General features: G+C 44.5%; 1 protein-coding gene across 3 annotated transcripts in view; it reads right to left on the bottom strand.

Annotated features, from left to right (window-relative positions):
• The window catches only part of celf1 (cugbp, Elav-like family member 1), a 192,190-nt gene that overhangs the window by 134,708 nt on the left and 41,015 nt on the right, over positions 1-16,467 (bottom strand). The gene's annotated exons all lie outside the window — the stretch shown is intronic.

The raw sequence follows: 16,467 nt of genomic DNA, 5'->3' as shown, positions 1-16,467 counted from the left end.
GTTTCTTGATGTAATTCTTGAGCCCATTTTGCGTCAGTTTATTTCAGCAAATTGCACACTTAGTAAATCTCTGCTCGTATCCAATGAGATGTACTTTTTAGTCAATTTGCATAACCAAGCTGGAAATAACCCTTACCAAGAAAGTACTGGTCCCCTGCTTCAGTGACAGAAGCTGAATAGGCTTTTACAACTGTTGCCTATAGACAGCAATTATGTACAATTTGTATAGAACTGTAAAAAGTTTTAATTCTCCACTGTTTGCAATTCAAAGACATGTAGATTTGCAATGGTTTATTTGAGATTTTTATGAGTAAAGTATATTTTTGGAAAAAAAGGTGGTTCGGGAAAGGCCACACCACAAGGCCTTTTAACGGAGGCAGACTGAGGGCCCGGGAACTGCAGAACACCCTTGACCTGCATAACTGTGTACCAATCTGAGAAATAACAGCACACAGTAATTTTTGAGGCATGTATATAGAACATAGAACATTACAGCGCAGTACAGGCCCTTCGGCCCTCAATGTTGCGCTGACCAGTGGAACCAATCTAATGACCCTCTAACCTAAACTATTCCAGTGTTATCCATATGCCTATCCACTGACCATTTGAATGCCCTTAAAGTTGGCGAGTCCACAACTGCTGCAGGCAGGGCATTCCACGCCCTTACTACCCACTGAGTAAAGAACCTACCTCTGACATCCGTCCTACAACTACCACCCCTTAATTTAAAGCTATATCCCCTCGTGTTAGCCATCACCACCCGAGGAAAAAGGCTCTCACCGTCCACCCTATCCAATCCTCTGATCATCTTGTATGCCTCAATTAGGTCACCTCGTAACCTTCTTCTCTCTAATGAAAATAACCTCAAGTCCCTCAGCCTTTCCTCATAAGACCTTCCCACCATACCAGGCAACATCCTGGTAAACCTCCTCTGCACCCTTTCCAATGCCTCCACATTTTTCTTATAATGCGGCAACCAGAACTGTACGCAATACTCGAAGTGCAGCCGCACCAGAGTTTCATACAGTTGTAACATGACGTCACGGCTCCGAAATTCAATCCCTCTACCAATAATTTGGTTTTGTGAAGGGTAGTCATGCCTCACAAAGCTTATCGAGTTTTTTGAAATGGTGACCAAAGAGGTGGATAAGGGTAAGGCAGTTGACGTGGTGTATATGGATTTTAGCAAAGCGTTTGATAACGTTCCCCATGGTAGGCTACTGCAGAAAATGCAGATGCATGGGATTGACTATCTCTAATCAATTTATTTCTCTCAAGATGATTATAAATCCTATCCCTTACAATTCTTTCCAAAACTTTGCCCTCAACAAAAGTGAGGCTCACCGGTCTATAATTCCCAGGATGGTCTCTACTCCCCTTGTTGAACAAGGGGACAACATTTGCTATCCTCCAGTCTTCCGGCACTATACCTGCAGTCAATGACAACATGAAGATCAAAGCCAAAGACTCTGCAATCTCCTCCCTAGCCTCCCAGAGAATCCTAGGGTAAATCCCATCTGGCCCAAGGGACTTATCTATTTTCATACTCTCAAGAATTACTAACACCTCCTCCTTATGTACCTCAATCCTGTCTAGTCTACAACCCTGTATCGCAGTATTCTCCTCGACTACACTGACTTTCTCCTGTGTGAATACTGACGAAAAATACTCATTCAGTGCCTCTCCTATCTCTTCAGGTTTCACGCACAACTTTCCACCGCTGTCTCTGACTGGCCCTAATCTTGCCCTAACCAATCTTTTATTCTTGACATACCTGTAGAAAGCTTTAGGGTTCTCCTTGATCCTATCCACAAAAGTCTTCTCATGTCCTCTTCTAGCTCTTCTTAACTCTCTCTTCAGCTCCTTCCTGGCTAATTTATAACTCTCCGTGCCCTAACTGAGCCTTCACGTCTCATCTTTACATAAGCCTCTTTCTTCCTCTTCACCAGAGATTCAACTTCTTTAGTACACCACGGTTCCCTCGCTTGACCACTTCCTCCCTGCCTGACAGGTACATATTTATCAAGGACTTGCAGTAGCTGCTCCTTGAATAAGCTCCACATTTCAGATGTTCCCAGCCCCTGCAATTTCCTACTCCACCCTATGTATCCTAAATCTCGTCTAATAGCCTCATAATTACTTTTTCCCCAGCTATAACTTCTGCCCTTTGGTATATGTCTATCCCTTTCCATCACTAAGGTAAACGTAACCGAATTGTGGTCACTATCACCAAAGTGCTCACCTACCTCCAAGTCTAACACCTGGTCTGGTTCATTACCCAGTACCAAATCCAATGTAGCCTCACCTCTTGTGGGCCTATCTACATACTGTGTCATGAAAGCTTCCTGCGCACATTGGACAAAAACTGACCCCTCTAACGTGCTTGAACTGTCGCTTTTCCAATCGATATTTGTAAAGTTAAAGTCCCCCAGAACTACTACCCTGTTACTTTCGCACCTATCCAGGATCACCTTTGCAATCCTTTCCTCTACATCTCTGGAACTTTTTGGAGGCCTATAAAAAACTCCCAACAGGGTGACCTCTCCTTTCCTGTTTCTAATCTCAGTCTACTTCAATAGACAGGTCCACATCAAACGTCCTTTCTGCCACCGTAATACCGTCCTTGACTAACAATGCCACGCCTCCCCCTCTTCTACCACCTTCTCTGCTCTGACTGAAACATCTGAACCCCGGAACCTGCAACAACCATTCCTGTTGTTGGCCACAACATCGAAGCCCCAGCCACGAATCCAGGCTGTAAGTTCGTCCACCTTATTGCGTATGCTCGCATTAAAGTATACACACTTCAAACCACCCTCCCTCCTGCCAATACACTGCTGTGACCTAGAAACCTTATCCATGACCTCCCTATCCTCATCCTTATAGTTTTAAGGTTTCAAATGTTATGACTGTAATTTGTATAGAACTGTAAAAAGTTTTAATTCTGCACTTCAAAGACATGTAGATTTGCAATGGTTTATTTGAGATTTTTATGAATAAAGTATATTTTTGGAAAAAAAATCTTGTCGAACTTGGTCCATTGCTAAAGTGGCCTTTTGGCTAAGATCAAGTGTAGTATTGACATGCTGTGCTTGGTTGAAGTCATTAGGTTACATTTCAGCTTCATCTGAAGCAATTTTTTCAAGTGGCATCTTGGCCTTTTGGCTCAGGTGCAAATTAGATCAAGCCTTGAAAGAGGAGCTACACCTACTCCAATCAGCTTGGATCATGTAGCTCAAACCCAAGACAGGAGGTGAGAGCCCTGTCTTGTCAGCTTGGATCGGGAATGTCCCAACTTGTTGGGACTCTGAATTGGCTTTAATTTGACTTGATTGGATTGAAATAAAGTAAACAAAAAAAAATCTTGTCCCTAGCAACCTTGGAGATGGCTTGATTAAATATGTTTCCACAAAGGAAATGGACGATGATCCAAATCAAGACTGAATGCCAAAGAACATCCATAGAAGGACATGGCAAAAAGGGAGTTTGTGTCAGATTCCGAAAGCAGAGGTGAAATTAAGAAACAAGATAAGGAAAGCAAAAGAGAGGGCATGATGAAATATTGGCAAGTGTAATCAGGGAAAATCCAAATTTACCTTATGTGAGAAACGCAGCTCATAGTCAAACAATTTAGTCGAGTCAAGTTCCGAAGGAGCAAGATATTTTATTTAATGTTCTTGCAAGACCGGGTGTCCAAAAAATAGGCACACCTTACATCGAGTTTAAGCAAGTGTTTTATACTATTCTTACAAGCATACTAATCAATTACACAATACGTTGTTCTCTCCTAATTGGTGGTCCCTATCCCATTTACTTGTTGTCATTCCCCTATTGGCTCAAGGTGCCCCAAGTTCCCATCCCCTCTACTCCCCTTCTAACCATGTCTCCTGTTATCACAAGAGTGCATGTTTGTAGTGTTGATTTAATGCCTTTACTTGATTAGTCCTTATGGGTACCCATCCAACTTATCTGAAACTGTTTACATGTCCAGTTCAGACCAGCTGTAATCAATCCTTTGCCAACTTAATCACTGCTGTCCTGACTATCTCAGTGACCTTTTTCCCCTTTTATGCTCAGTTGTAGAAACAACACATCTTGCATACCATTTTGTTTTTACAACCTGGACCTTATACATTCCTACAGGATGTGGTGTATGCTTCACTGCACACCACACATCTGGTGTTATTCCTACATCACAGGCAGTCTCTTTATTGTCCCTAACTATTGCTCTGTTAGCAGCAGCGAATTTTATGTCCTGTGTTTGTGACTAAAATCATAGTTGTTTCCATAATGTGGGTTATCAATGTGCCTGACTATATCCAGTCTACCTAACTTTAGGCAATTTTTCTATGGTGTACAGATATATGTGTTAACAGCATCTTTACAGGTTGTTCACATCTTATAAATCTCTAAAGGGGAACAGATGAGCCAAGGGCAGGGCAATACAGTGCAAGGCTTAAAAGGGACGTGGGCCTGATTTTGAATGATTACTTTGTAGGTAGCTCCATGAAAGAAAGGGACAATGTGTGCATTGTTGTTGGTGTGACGGATGAACTATGGAATTGAAAAAACAGTTGAGATGCAAAACATGAAAGGAAAGGGAGACATTATAGTGTTTAACATCTTCAAAGTCGATAAATTAGCAAACACAGATAAAATGTAGGCTCTATGTCTCCTGTCAAAGGACTGCTAATATTTGTTTAAAAGGGGGGATTGGATAGACTGAGTAATTACAGACCAGACAACCTAACCTAAGGGGGAGGGGGAGGGGGAGGCATGATTCAATAACTCTTCCAGGTAATTATCTAACTCCTTTTTGAATACTTTACTTCACTCTGCCTGCACTACACTCTCAGCACTGAGCCCGTCCCCGCCGCACTCAGCACTGACCCCGTCCCCGCCGCACTCGCAGCACTGACCCCGTCCCCGCCGCACTCACAGCACTGACCCCGTCCCCGCCGTACTCTCAGCACTGACCCCGTCCCCGCCGCACTCTCAGCACTGAGCCCGTCCCCGCCGCACTCAGCACTGACCCCGTCCCCGCCGCACTCGCAGCACTGACCCCGTCCCCGCCGCACTCACAGCACTGACCCCGTCCCCGCCGCACTCTCAGCACTGACCCCGTCCCCGCCGCACTCTCAGCACTGACCCCGTCCCCTCCGCACTCAGCACTGACCCTGTCCCCGCCGCACTCTCAGCACTGACCCCGTCCCCGCCGCACTCTCAGCACTGACCCTGTCTCCACCGCACTCAGCACTGACCCTGTCTCCACCGCACTCAGCACTGACCCTGTCCCCGCCGCACTCTCAGCACTGACCCTGTCTCCACCGTATTCTCAGCACTGACCCTGACTCCACCGCACTCTCAGCACTGACCCTGTCACCAATAGTTTTAACCTAGTCAAACACACCGCACTCTGAAACCAAGTGACAGATGCCATCCAATACAGCTTCTGTGGATTTTGCATCAAAACTCCCAGATGGTTGTTATCGTTATGAAGTTCTGTAGACTGCTAGATCCCTTTAAAAGGTGGAGCTTTTTCTGTGCTAGTTAAAAAAAGCGCAAGTCCTTATGAAGAGCCCAAAATGAAACTGTATCGAAACGCCAAGTGGCAGTGTTACCAAGGCAACAGACTTTTGAATTTTTTGAATTCAGCCAATCAATTTGAATAGGGCACTTAAATACCAAGGGCTTATTAAATTTAAATCTGATTCTTTTTTCAACCTAGGACCAATCCTATTGCAACAGATACTGATATGGCATCACAGGTATAAAAAGGACTGGGGAGGACAGAGGGACAGAGAGGGAGAGCCACAGCTCATAGCTCAAAGCCTCATCTGGATATCAAAGGTATCAAAGAAGAAAGAAGAATCAACAGAGAATGTCCAGACTATTCCAGAAGACACAAAACTTGACTGTAAATTTAGAGAGTGACTGAAATTCTATTTTTTTGTTAATGAGTGGGAATTGTATTTGCTGGAACAGCATTCCATTAGAATATATTTTATTTGCTTTGTTAATAGTTTAGTTAACTTGTTGTTAGCTAAATAAATAAATTGTTTCTTGTTGATTTTAGAGAGAGTATCAAGGAGTTATTTTGATTTAACCACTAGAAGTTGCTGAAGAACAGATCATTCCATTTCCTACTAACTTTTTACAGATTATAGGGTGAGGTACACCTCTTTGACTGGTTACGTATTAGTTCTTAGAGGGGAATCCACTTCTGTTTTATAACAGATTGGGGGCTCGGGTCCAGGATTTTAACAATCCTAGATCTTTAAATAAGTGGAATAAGCAAGAAGTGGAAAATCTGTTTAATTTTGGTGGCTTGTTGTCAGGTAAATCAAAAGTGGGGAAATGGCTCTGAGCATTGCTAAAGAGGTTCTGGGGGTTGAAGATGCTTCCTAAATTTGCCAAAAGAGTTAAGAAAAACAGAAAAAGATGACACTTGTAGCATTAGCAAACAGGCTAAAAGTGAGTTTAACCAAGTATAGTAAGAAAGCAGAAATTGCAACTGAGTTAGCCAGGCGTTCAGGTATATCAGAAAACAGTCAAGTGCAGTGGAGTTCGAAAAACATATTTTCAAATGAGACAACAGGAGTCAAAAAGTGAACTTAAAAGGCTGGAGTTAGAAAAAGAGAGGGAAGGGAGAGGAAGGACCCAGCAGAAGGTAAGAAAGGGAAAGATTGTTTGAGTTGGAAAAGTTGGAACTTAAGGCAAAAAGACTTCAAATGACAGAAGTCAAAGTACAAGATAGAAGTGATGGTGAGCAAACTTATCATAGCCAACCGTCTGATAGAAATGTATACAAATATGTCCAAACATTACCAAAATTTGATGAAAAATATGCAGGAGCCTTTTTCATCTCCTTTGAGAAATTGGTTACACAGATGAACTGGCCAAAGGAGGTGCGGGCAATGTTAATTCAGACTAAGTTGGTAGGCAGGGCTACTGAGATGTTTGCAGTACTGTCAGAGGGAGTGTCAGGAAAGAATGAAGAAATAAAGAAGGCTGTTTTGAGTGCTTGCGAGTTGGCATTAGAAACATATAGACAACGGTTCAGAAATGTAAGGAAGGAATCAGGTCAGACATATATTGAGTTTGAAAGAATTACACAGAACAATTTCGATAGGTGGGTGAGAGCATTAAAGGTAGAAAAGACAGATTAGGCTATTAGAGATATTCTGCTGGAGGAGTGTAAAAACTCACTTCCAGAAGTGATAAAAACTCATGTCGAGGAATAGAAAGTTGAAACGGCAAGAAGGGCTGTAAAGATGGCAGATAAATACACATTAGTGCATAAATTGAAAGCTAGCTTCCGCCGGCAATTTCATTCCATGAGGAATAGAAATAGGGAAAGAGGGAGATCCTTTACTGAAAACCAAAAAGTAGATCACACTGGGAACAGTTTATCACCTGTGAATAATGAAACCCAAAAGGGTGGAAAAGAGGTGAAAGACCGCTGGTGTTTTCGCTGTAAAAAGCTGGGAGTCACAATGCTGGTAGTTTAAGAAAGGCACTGGCAAAAAGGATATGATAAAAGAGGCTCAAATCAGAGGATTAGTTAAAGCAAATTTGCTTTAAAAGGAAGGAAATTCCAAGAGAAATTGAGGAGTTGTAGAGTGCACAGCCTAGGCAGGGGCTAGATAGTAAGACAGCCATGATATGGAGATGCTGGTGTTGGACTGGGGTAAGCACACTAAGAAGTCTCACAACACCAGGTTAAAGTCCAACAGGTTTATTTGGCAGCACCAGCTCACCTGAGGAAGGAGCTTGAGACTCTGAAAGCTAGGGCTGCCAAATAAATGCTTGTTCGCTGGAGCGGGCGGAGTGAAGGAGCACTGAGTAAGGTAAGAAACCTTAAAAACATTTTCGCGGGCTTAATAACGTTTTCACATTTAAAACTACAAAGGAAGTGGGTCACGGGGATTTGTGGGAAGGGATTTTTTTTTAAACCGCGCTAGGTTTAAAAGGAGGCCTGCTGTAGACAGCGGGCAGCATTGGAGTGGGCAGCGGAGTGAGAGGGAAGCTGAGTGAGCTGTAAGGGCTTAGGATCAAAGGGCTTGGGAGAAAAAGGCCAGGTAAGTTTGACTTGTAAACTGTGTTTAGAAATTACTAAGAGGCAATTATGGAGGGACATGTGATGTGCTGTTTCTGTATGATGTGGGAGCTGGTGGACCCCAAGGTCCTCCCCAGTGACCATGTCTGCAGTAAGTGCTGGTTGCTGGAGGAGCTCCAGCTCAAAGTAGATGAGCTGGCCTCTGAGCTTCAGAGACTGAGGCTCATCAGGGGGAGGGAGGGTGCCATAGATAATGGGGTGCAAAAGACATCCACACCCCCTAGACTGGCTCACTCTAAGGGTCAGGAACAAGAGGGGGCTGCTGGGGGGAGGAAGGAGGGTGGGGACAGGAGGAACGAGGGTGGGGCCCAAATGCCTCAGCCTCTCAATCTGCATAACAGGTTTGAAGTTCTTGCTTCCAGTGTGGACAAGAACGAGGGCTGTGAGGTTGATGAGCAAATGGGGACATGGATATAGCTGAGGAGGTCACTGGATTGCAGGGGAGTAGAATTGACAGTGTTGCAGTTGATAAGGAGGATGTGCTAGATATTCTGGAGGGTCTGAAAATAGATAAGTCCCCTGGTCCGGATGGGATTTACCCCAGGATTCTCTGGGAGGCAAGAGAAGTGATTGCAGAGCCTCTGGCTCTGATCTTCAGGTCGTCGTTGGCCTCTGGTATAGTACCGGAAGATTGGAGGTTAGCGAATGTTGTCCCATTGTTTAAGAAGGGGAACAGAGACTTCCCCGGGAATTATAGACCGGTGAGTCTCACTTCTGTTGTGGGCAAGGTTTTAGAAAAAATTATTCGGGATAGGATTTATAGTTATTTGGAGAGTAAAGAATTGATTGGAGATAGTCAGCATGGTTTTGTGGCGGGTAGGTCGTGCCTTACTAACCTTATTGAGTTTTTTGAGAAAGTGACCAAAGAGGTGGATGGGGGTAAGGCAGTGGACGTGGTGTATATGGATTTTAGTAAGGCATTTGATAAGGTTCACCATGGTAGGCTTCTGCAGAAAATGCAGATGTATGGGATTGGGGGTGATCTAGGGAATTGGATCAGGAATTGGCTAGCGGATAGGAGACAGAGGGTGGTGGTTGATGGTAAATATTCATCATGGAGTTCGGTTTCGAGTGGTGTGCCTCAGGGATCTGTTTTGGGGCCACTGCTGTTTGTAATTTTTATTAATGATCTGGATGAGGGTATAGTTGGGTGGATTAGTAAGTTTGCTGATGACACCAAAGTCGGAGGTGTGGTAGATAGTGATGAAGGGTGTCATAGGTTGCAGGAAGACTTAGACAGGTTGCAGAGCTGGGCCGAGAGGTGGCGGATGGAGTTTAATGCGGAGAAGTGTGAGGTAATTCACTTTGGTAGGAATAACAGATGTGTCGAGTATAGGGCTAACGGGAGGACTTTGAATAGTGTGGATGAGCAGAGGGATCTAGGTGTATGTGTACATAGATCCCTGAAAGTTGGGAGTCAAGTAGATAAGGTTGTTAAGAAGGCATACGGTGTCTTGGCGTTTATTGGTAGGGGGATTGAATTTAGGAGTCGCAGCGTCATGTTGCAACTGTACACAACTCTGGTGCGGCCGCACTTGGAGTACTGTGTGCAGTTCTGGTCCCCACATTACAGGAAGGATGTGGAGGCTTTGGAGAGGGTGCAGAGGAGGTTTACCAGGATGTTGCCCGGTATGGAGGGGAGGTCCTATGAGGAGAGACTGAGGGATTTGGGGTTGTTTTCGCTGGAAAGAAGGCGGCTAAGAGGGGATCTTATTGAAACATATAAGATGATTAGAGGTTTAGATAGGGTGGATAGTAATAGCCTTTTTCCTCTGATGGAGAAATCTAGCACGAGGGGGCATGGCTTTAAATTAAGGGGTGGTAGTTATAGGACGGATGTCAGGGGTAGGTTCTTTACCCAGAGGGTGGTGAGGGATTGGAATGCCCTGCCTGCTGCAGTTGTAAATGCGCCTAGTTTGTGGGCGTTTAAGAGATCCGTGGATAGGTTTATGGACGAGAAGGGATTGGTTTAGGTTAGTGGGTCATTGTTTTGTAACTGGTCGGCGCAACATCGTGGGCCGAAGGGCCTGTTCTGCGCTGTAATGTTCTATGTTCTATGTTCTATGTTCAAACTGCCCACGGTACAGTGATGCAGACACAGGACATAGACAAAGGTAAAAAGGAATGTAGTGGTAATTGGGGATAGTGTGGTTAAGGGTATTGACACTGTCTTTTGTCACAATGATAAAGAACACAGAAGGGTGTGTTGTCTGCCTGGTGCTCGGGTCCAGGATGTCGCATCTGGGCTGCAGAGGAACCTGGAGTGGGAGGGTGAGAATCCGGTCGTTGTGGTACATGTGGGTGCCAACGACATACGCAAAATGCGAACTGAGGATCTGGAGAGGGAGTATGAAAAGCTGGGAATGGAATTAAAAAGCAGAACCGACAAGGTGGTTATCTCTGGATTACTACCTGAACCGCGTGCAGATGGGCATAGGGTAGATAGGATTAAAGAGATGAACGGGTGGCTCAGGGATTGGTGTGGGAGGAATGGTTTTGAATTTATGGGGCATTGGCACCAGTATTGGGGCAGGTGGGACCTGTTCAAGTGGGATGGTGTTGGTCTGAACCGCGCTGGGACCAGAGTCCCGGCGAATCGTATAACTAGGACTATAGATAGGGCTTTAAACTAATTGGGGGGGGGGAGGGTGCGAGGGTAGGTGGAATTACACTGTCTAAAGTAAAGGAGAGGGTACAGGTACGGGAAGAGGTCAAGGATGTCCCAATAATAAAGGGAGTAGCGGGCATGAGTAAGGTTGGTAGCGTTCCTTCAAATAGGGTCCAAGTGAAGGCTGGGATGAAGACACTTCATCTGAATGCACGAAGCATTCGGAACAAAGTGAATGAGCTGGTGGCGCAGATCAGCACAAACGGATACGATTTTGTGGCCATTACAGGGACGTGGTTGCAAGGTGACAGGGACTGGGAGCTGAATGTCCAGGGGTATCAAGTGTTTAGGAATGATAGACGGGAGGAAAAAGGGGGGGCAGGTAGCTCTGCTGTTTAAGGATAGTATCAGGGTGGTAGTAAGGGAAGATGTAGGCGCCAAAGAGCAGAACGTGGAATCGTTGTGGGTGGAGATTAGGAACAGCGAGGGGAGGAAGACGCTGGTGGGTGTGGTCTATAGGCCCCCAAATAATGACCTGGAGGTGGGGCGGGCTATAAACGCGCAAATAAATGATGCGTGCAGGAATGGAACGGCAATAATTACATATTGATTGGTCGACCCATGTTGGATGCGGTGGGCTTGAGGAAGAATTCTTGGAATGCTGCTGGGATAGTTTCCTTGAACAGTGTGTGCTGGAGCCGACGAGGGAGCGAGCTATCTTAGATCTGGTGTTATGTAATGAGGCAAGTAGATTTAGGGACCTTGTGAGGGATCCGCTTGGGAAGAGTGATCATTGTATGGTAGAGTTTTTGATGCAGATGGAGGATGAGAAAGTAGGTTCCCGGACCTGTGTCCTTTGTCTGCACAGAGGGGAGTACGATAGGATGAGAGAGGAATTGGCGAATGTGGATTGGGGACGTAGATTAGGAGGTAAGTCTGCTGAGGAACAGTGGAGGATCTTTAAGGAGATCTTTCTTGGTGCTCAACGGAAATTTATTCCGACGGTAAAGAAGGATCGTAGGAGAAGAGATAATCAGCCGTGGATAACAAAGGAGATAGAGTATTAAATTAAAAGCTGATGTGTTTAGAGTGGCTAAAAGTAGTGGGCGAGAAGAGGATTGGGAGAGGTTTAAAAATCAACAAGGAATGACGAAGAAGTTGATAAAGAAAGGAAGGATAGACTATGAATCTAGGCTAGCACTAAATAGAAAAAAAGGATACTAAGAGTTTTTATAAATATATAAAGAAGAGGAGGCTGGCTAGGATGAATGTTGGACCCTTAGAGGATGAGAGGGGGGATTTAGTGGTGGGGGATGCGGAAATGGCTGAGGCCTTGAATAACTTTTTTGCTTCAGTCTTCACGGAGGAGGACGCGAATAGTTTGCTGGGTGTTAACGATGGAAAGATGGTAGGAGTTGAGGGCCTGAATGAGATCATTGTTACTAGAGATGTAGTGCTCGACAGACAAGTGGGACTGATGGTGGACAAGTCCCCAGGACCGGATGGAATGCATCCCAAGGTTCTGAAGGAAATGGCGGAGGTGAAAGTGGATGCCTTACTGATTATTTTCCAAACCTCGCTGGATTCCAGGGAAGTGCTGGAAGATTGGAAAACGGCTAATGTTACACCACTGTTTAAAAAGGGTAGCAGGCAAAAGGCAGGGAATTATAGGCCAGTTAGTTTAACGTCTGTTGTAGGAAAAATGCTTGAATCCGTCATCAAAGAGGAAATAGCGAGGCATCTTGAGAAGAATTGTTTGACAGAGCAGACGCAGCACAGATTTGTTAAGGGGAAGTCGTGTCTGACGAACTTATTGGAATTCTATGAGGATGTGTCTAGTGCGGTGGATGGAGGGGAACCGGTGGATGTGGTGTTTCTCGATTTTCAGAAGGCGTTTGATAAGGTACCGCACAAAAGGTTGTTACAGACGGTTGGGGGCATGGAGTTGGGGGTAAGGTGTTAGCGTGGATAGGGGATTGGCAGTCAAATAGGAGGCAGAGAGTGGGTGTCAATGTGTGCTATTCGGATTGGCGGTTGGTGACTAGTGGAGTGCCCCAGGGATCGGTGCTGGGACCTCAGCTATTTAAGAACATAAGAAATAGGAAATAGGAGCAGGAGTAGGCCATCTAGCCCTTCGAGCCTGCCCCGCCATTCAATAAGATCATGGCTGATCTGTCGTGGCTCAGTTCCACATTCCCGCCCTCTCCCCATAACCCTTAATCCCCTCTCTTATCAAAAACCCATCAACCCGCGTCTTAAAAATATTTAGCGAGGCAGCCTCCACCGCTTCAACGGGCAGAGAATTCCAGAGATTCACCACCCTTTGAGTGAAGAAGTTCCTCCTCAACTCCGTTCTAAACCGCCCCCCCTTTATCTTGAGGCTTTATCTTAAATTTACCATTTATATAGATGATCTGGAGGAGGGAGCCGAGTGTAAGGTGTCGAAATTTGCTGATGACACAAAGATAAGTGGAACAGCAAATTGTGCGGAGGGTGTAGAAAGTCTGCGGAGGGATCTGGATAGGCTGAGTGAGTGGGCGAGGACCTGGCAGATGGAGTACAATGTTGGCAAGTGTGAGGTTATCCACTTTGGCAGGAATAATAGTAGGAAGGACTACTACTTACAGGGCGAAAAGCTGCAGCATGCTACGGTGCAGAGGGACCTAGGGGTCCTTGTGCATGAGTCGCAAAAACCCAGCCTACAGGTGCAGCAGGTGGTCAGGAAGGCAAATGGGGTGCTGGCCTTCATAGTGAGGGGGATTGAATATAAAAGTAGGGAGGTCTTGCTGCAACTGTACAGGGCACTGGTGAGGCCGCAGCTGGAGTACTGTGTGCAGTTTTGGTCGTTGCACTTGCGCAAGGATATTTTGGCCTTGGAGGGAGTGCAGAGGAGGTTCACTAGGCTGATACCGGAGTTGAGGGGGTTGAACTATAAAGAGAGGCTGAATAGACTGGGCTTGTACTCGTTAGAGTTTAGAAGGATGAGGGGGGATCTTATTGAGATGTATAAGATGATGAAAGGGATGGATAGGGTAGAGGTGGAGAGGTTCGTCCCGCTCAGAAAGGACAGCAGGACTAGAGGGCACAGCCTCAAGATAAGGGGGGGCAGTTTAGAACAGAGTTGAGGAGGAACTTGTTCACTCAAAGGGTGGTGAATCTCTGGAATTCTCTGCCCGTTGAAGTGGTGGAGGCTACCTCGCTAAATATATTTAAGACGCGGGTAGATAGGTTTTTGGTAGGCAAGGAGGTTAAGGGTTATGGGGAGAAAGCGGGAAAATGGAACTGAGCCACTTCAGATCAGCCATGATCTTATTGAATGGTGGGGCAGGCTCGAAGGGCTAGATGGCCTACTCCTGCTCCTATTTCTTATGTTCTTATGTTCTTAAACCTGTTGGACTTTAACCTGATGTTGTGAGACTTCTTACGGTAGTAAGATAGCATCTGATCTTTTCAAAGACTTCACCTATGCAAGTAAAGTTTATTCAGGTAGAACAAGGAGAGTAGGTAAAGTTGTTAAAATATTGAGAGAAACAGGAGGTAGTATGTCTCTAATAGTAAGAGATGAAAATATTTGCACTCCTTCTGAAATGTTGCCCGAGAGAGTTGTAATCTGTGGAATAAATGGAGAGAGGAGTAGTGTTCCCCTGTGTAAAATGAGGCTGGAAAGTCCAATCAAGACTGGGGAAGTGATAGTGGAAGTAATGGAAAACTTGGCTATTCCAGGAATACAGTTTATCCTTAGAAATGACGTGGCTGGGCCACAGATGTAGTAGAAAAACATTGTAGTAGAAAAACCAGAAGAAAACCAGGGAACTGAGGAGTTAAAAGAAAAATCCTGAAATTGAGGTCCAGTTAGCTGACACTCTGTTTGATAAGATGGTAAAGGAAAAACCTAAGCAGGTAGAGGATCAGACAGAGGTGTTTAGTTTTGAAAAATTAATAGAGTTACAACAAAAAGATGAGACCATAAAGGATTTAAATCATAAAGACTATTCAGAAAAGGAATTAGGGGATATTCCAGAATGCTATTATCTTAAGGATAAAATATTAAGGTGGAAATGTAGACCTTGGCAGATTTGTGCAAATAAGAAATGGACAGATGTTCACCAAATTGTGTTGCCGATAGAATACAGACAGCAAGTAAAGCAGGCAGCACACAAATTACCTATAGCAGATCATTTAGGACTGAGGAACACCCTGGCTAAGATACAGAAGATTTTAATTGGCCTGGATTACATAAAGATGTGACTGAATTTTGCTGTACCTGTCGCACGTGTCAGACGGTAGGAAAAGCACAGGCAGTGATAAAACCAGTGCCTTGATGCCAATTCCTGCATTCAAAAAACTTTTACATGGGTTATAACTGATTATGTAGGTCTCCTCCCTAAAACTATAAGTGGAAACCAGTATATGCTAACTGTAACGGATGTGTCTACCCGGTTTCCTGAGGCAAATCCATTAAGGAATATCATGGCAAAAAAGGTTGTGGAGGAATTGCTCGCTTTCTTTACCCTTTATGGATTACTCAAGGAGATTCAGTCAGACCAAGGGTCCAATTTTACTGCCAAATTATTTAAGGTGGTCATGGATAGTTTAGGCATCAGACACTTTACATTGAGTGTGTACCATCCTGAATCCCAGGGCGAAATGGAAAGGTGGCATCAGACCCTAAAGACCATGTTGAGCGCTTATTGCCAGGATTGCTCAAATGATTGGGGTAAAGGTATCCCATTTATATTATTTGTTATATAGAGATCTCCAAATGAACCGACTCAGTTTACTCCATTTGAATTGATATTTGGAAAAGTAAGGGGACCTCTAAAATTCATTAAGGAAAAATTGGTGGGTCCGAAGTCAGAGATCTCACAGCTGGCTTATGTATCTGAGTTGAGAGGAAGATTAAACAGAGTTGGTGAATTGGCTAGACAACATTTGAAGGTGACATAGCACCTAACGAGGCAAGAAGCAGATAAGAAATCTAAAATTCATACATGTGCCTGTGGTGATGAAGTACTGGTGTCATTACCAGTGACAGAAGAAGCGTTCGAAGTAAGGTTTAGTGGTTCCTATCAGATTGAGAAGAAGTTGAGTCAGATGAATTATCTGATAAAGGTGCTAGATATGAAAAAAATATGTCAGGTCTGTCACGTGAACATGCTAAAACAGTACTATGACAGGGAAAGGGAACCGGAGAAACAGGTATCAATTACTGCCACTCAGAGTGAAGGGTCAAATCCAGATGATGTGAATTTTGATGTGCCTCAGAATAAACTGAATAATGAAGAAGTCCTTAAGGAGTGGAATAGGGTAATGAGTTTTGTGTCTCAGGTACAGAGAACTGAATTGAAAGACTTGTTACAGTGCTTTGAGGATCTACGTGGAAATGGAATGGGGAGGACTAATGATGTAGTACATGAAATTGACATAGGGACTATTGTTCCGATAAAACAATACCCCCATCGGCTTAATCCTCTCAAAACAGTGCAGATTCAGAAGGAAGTGGAAGCAATGCTACAAGACAACACCACAGTGCCAAGTCAAAACGAGCGCCATTCGCTGATTGTGTTGGTCCCCAAACCTGATGGCACTGAATGATTCTGCGTAATCGGAAGGTCAATGCTGTGACTAAATCTGACTCATACTTAATTCAAGGCTGGAGGATTGTGTGGAAAAAGTTGGACAAGCCATTTACATCACAAAGTTAAATTTGCTTTGCAGTTACTGTAATGTAATGTTCTAT

The sequence above is a fragment of the Carcharhinus amblyrhynchos genome, chromosome 6 (assembly GCF_965287045.1).
Source record: "Carcharhinus amblyrhynchos chromosome 6, sCarAmb.v2.hapA, whole genome shotgun sequence".
Classification (NCBI taxonomy): Eukaryota; Metazoa; Chordata; class Chondrichthyes; order Carcharhiniformes; family Carcharhinidae; genus Carcharhinus; species Carcharhinus amblyrhynchos.
This window is presented reverse-complemented; position numbering and strand designations above follow the sequence as displayed.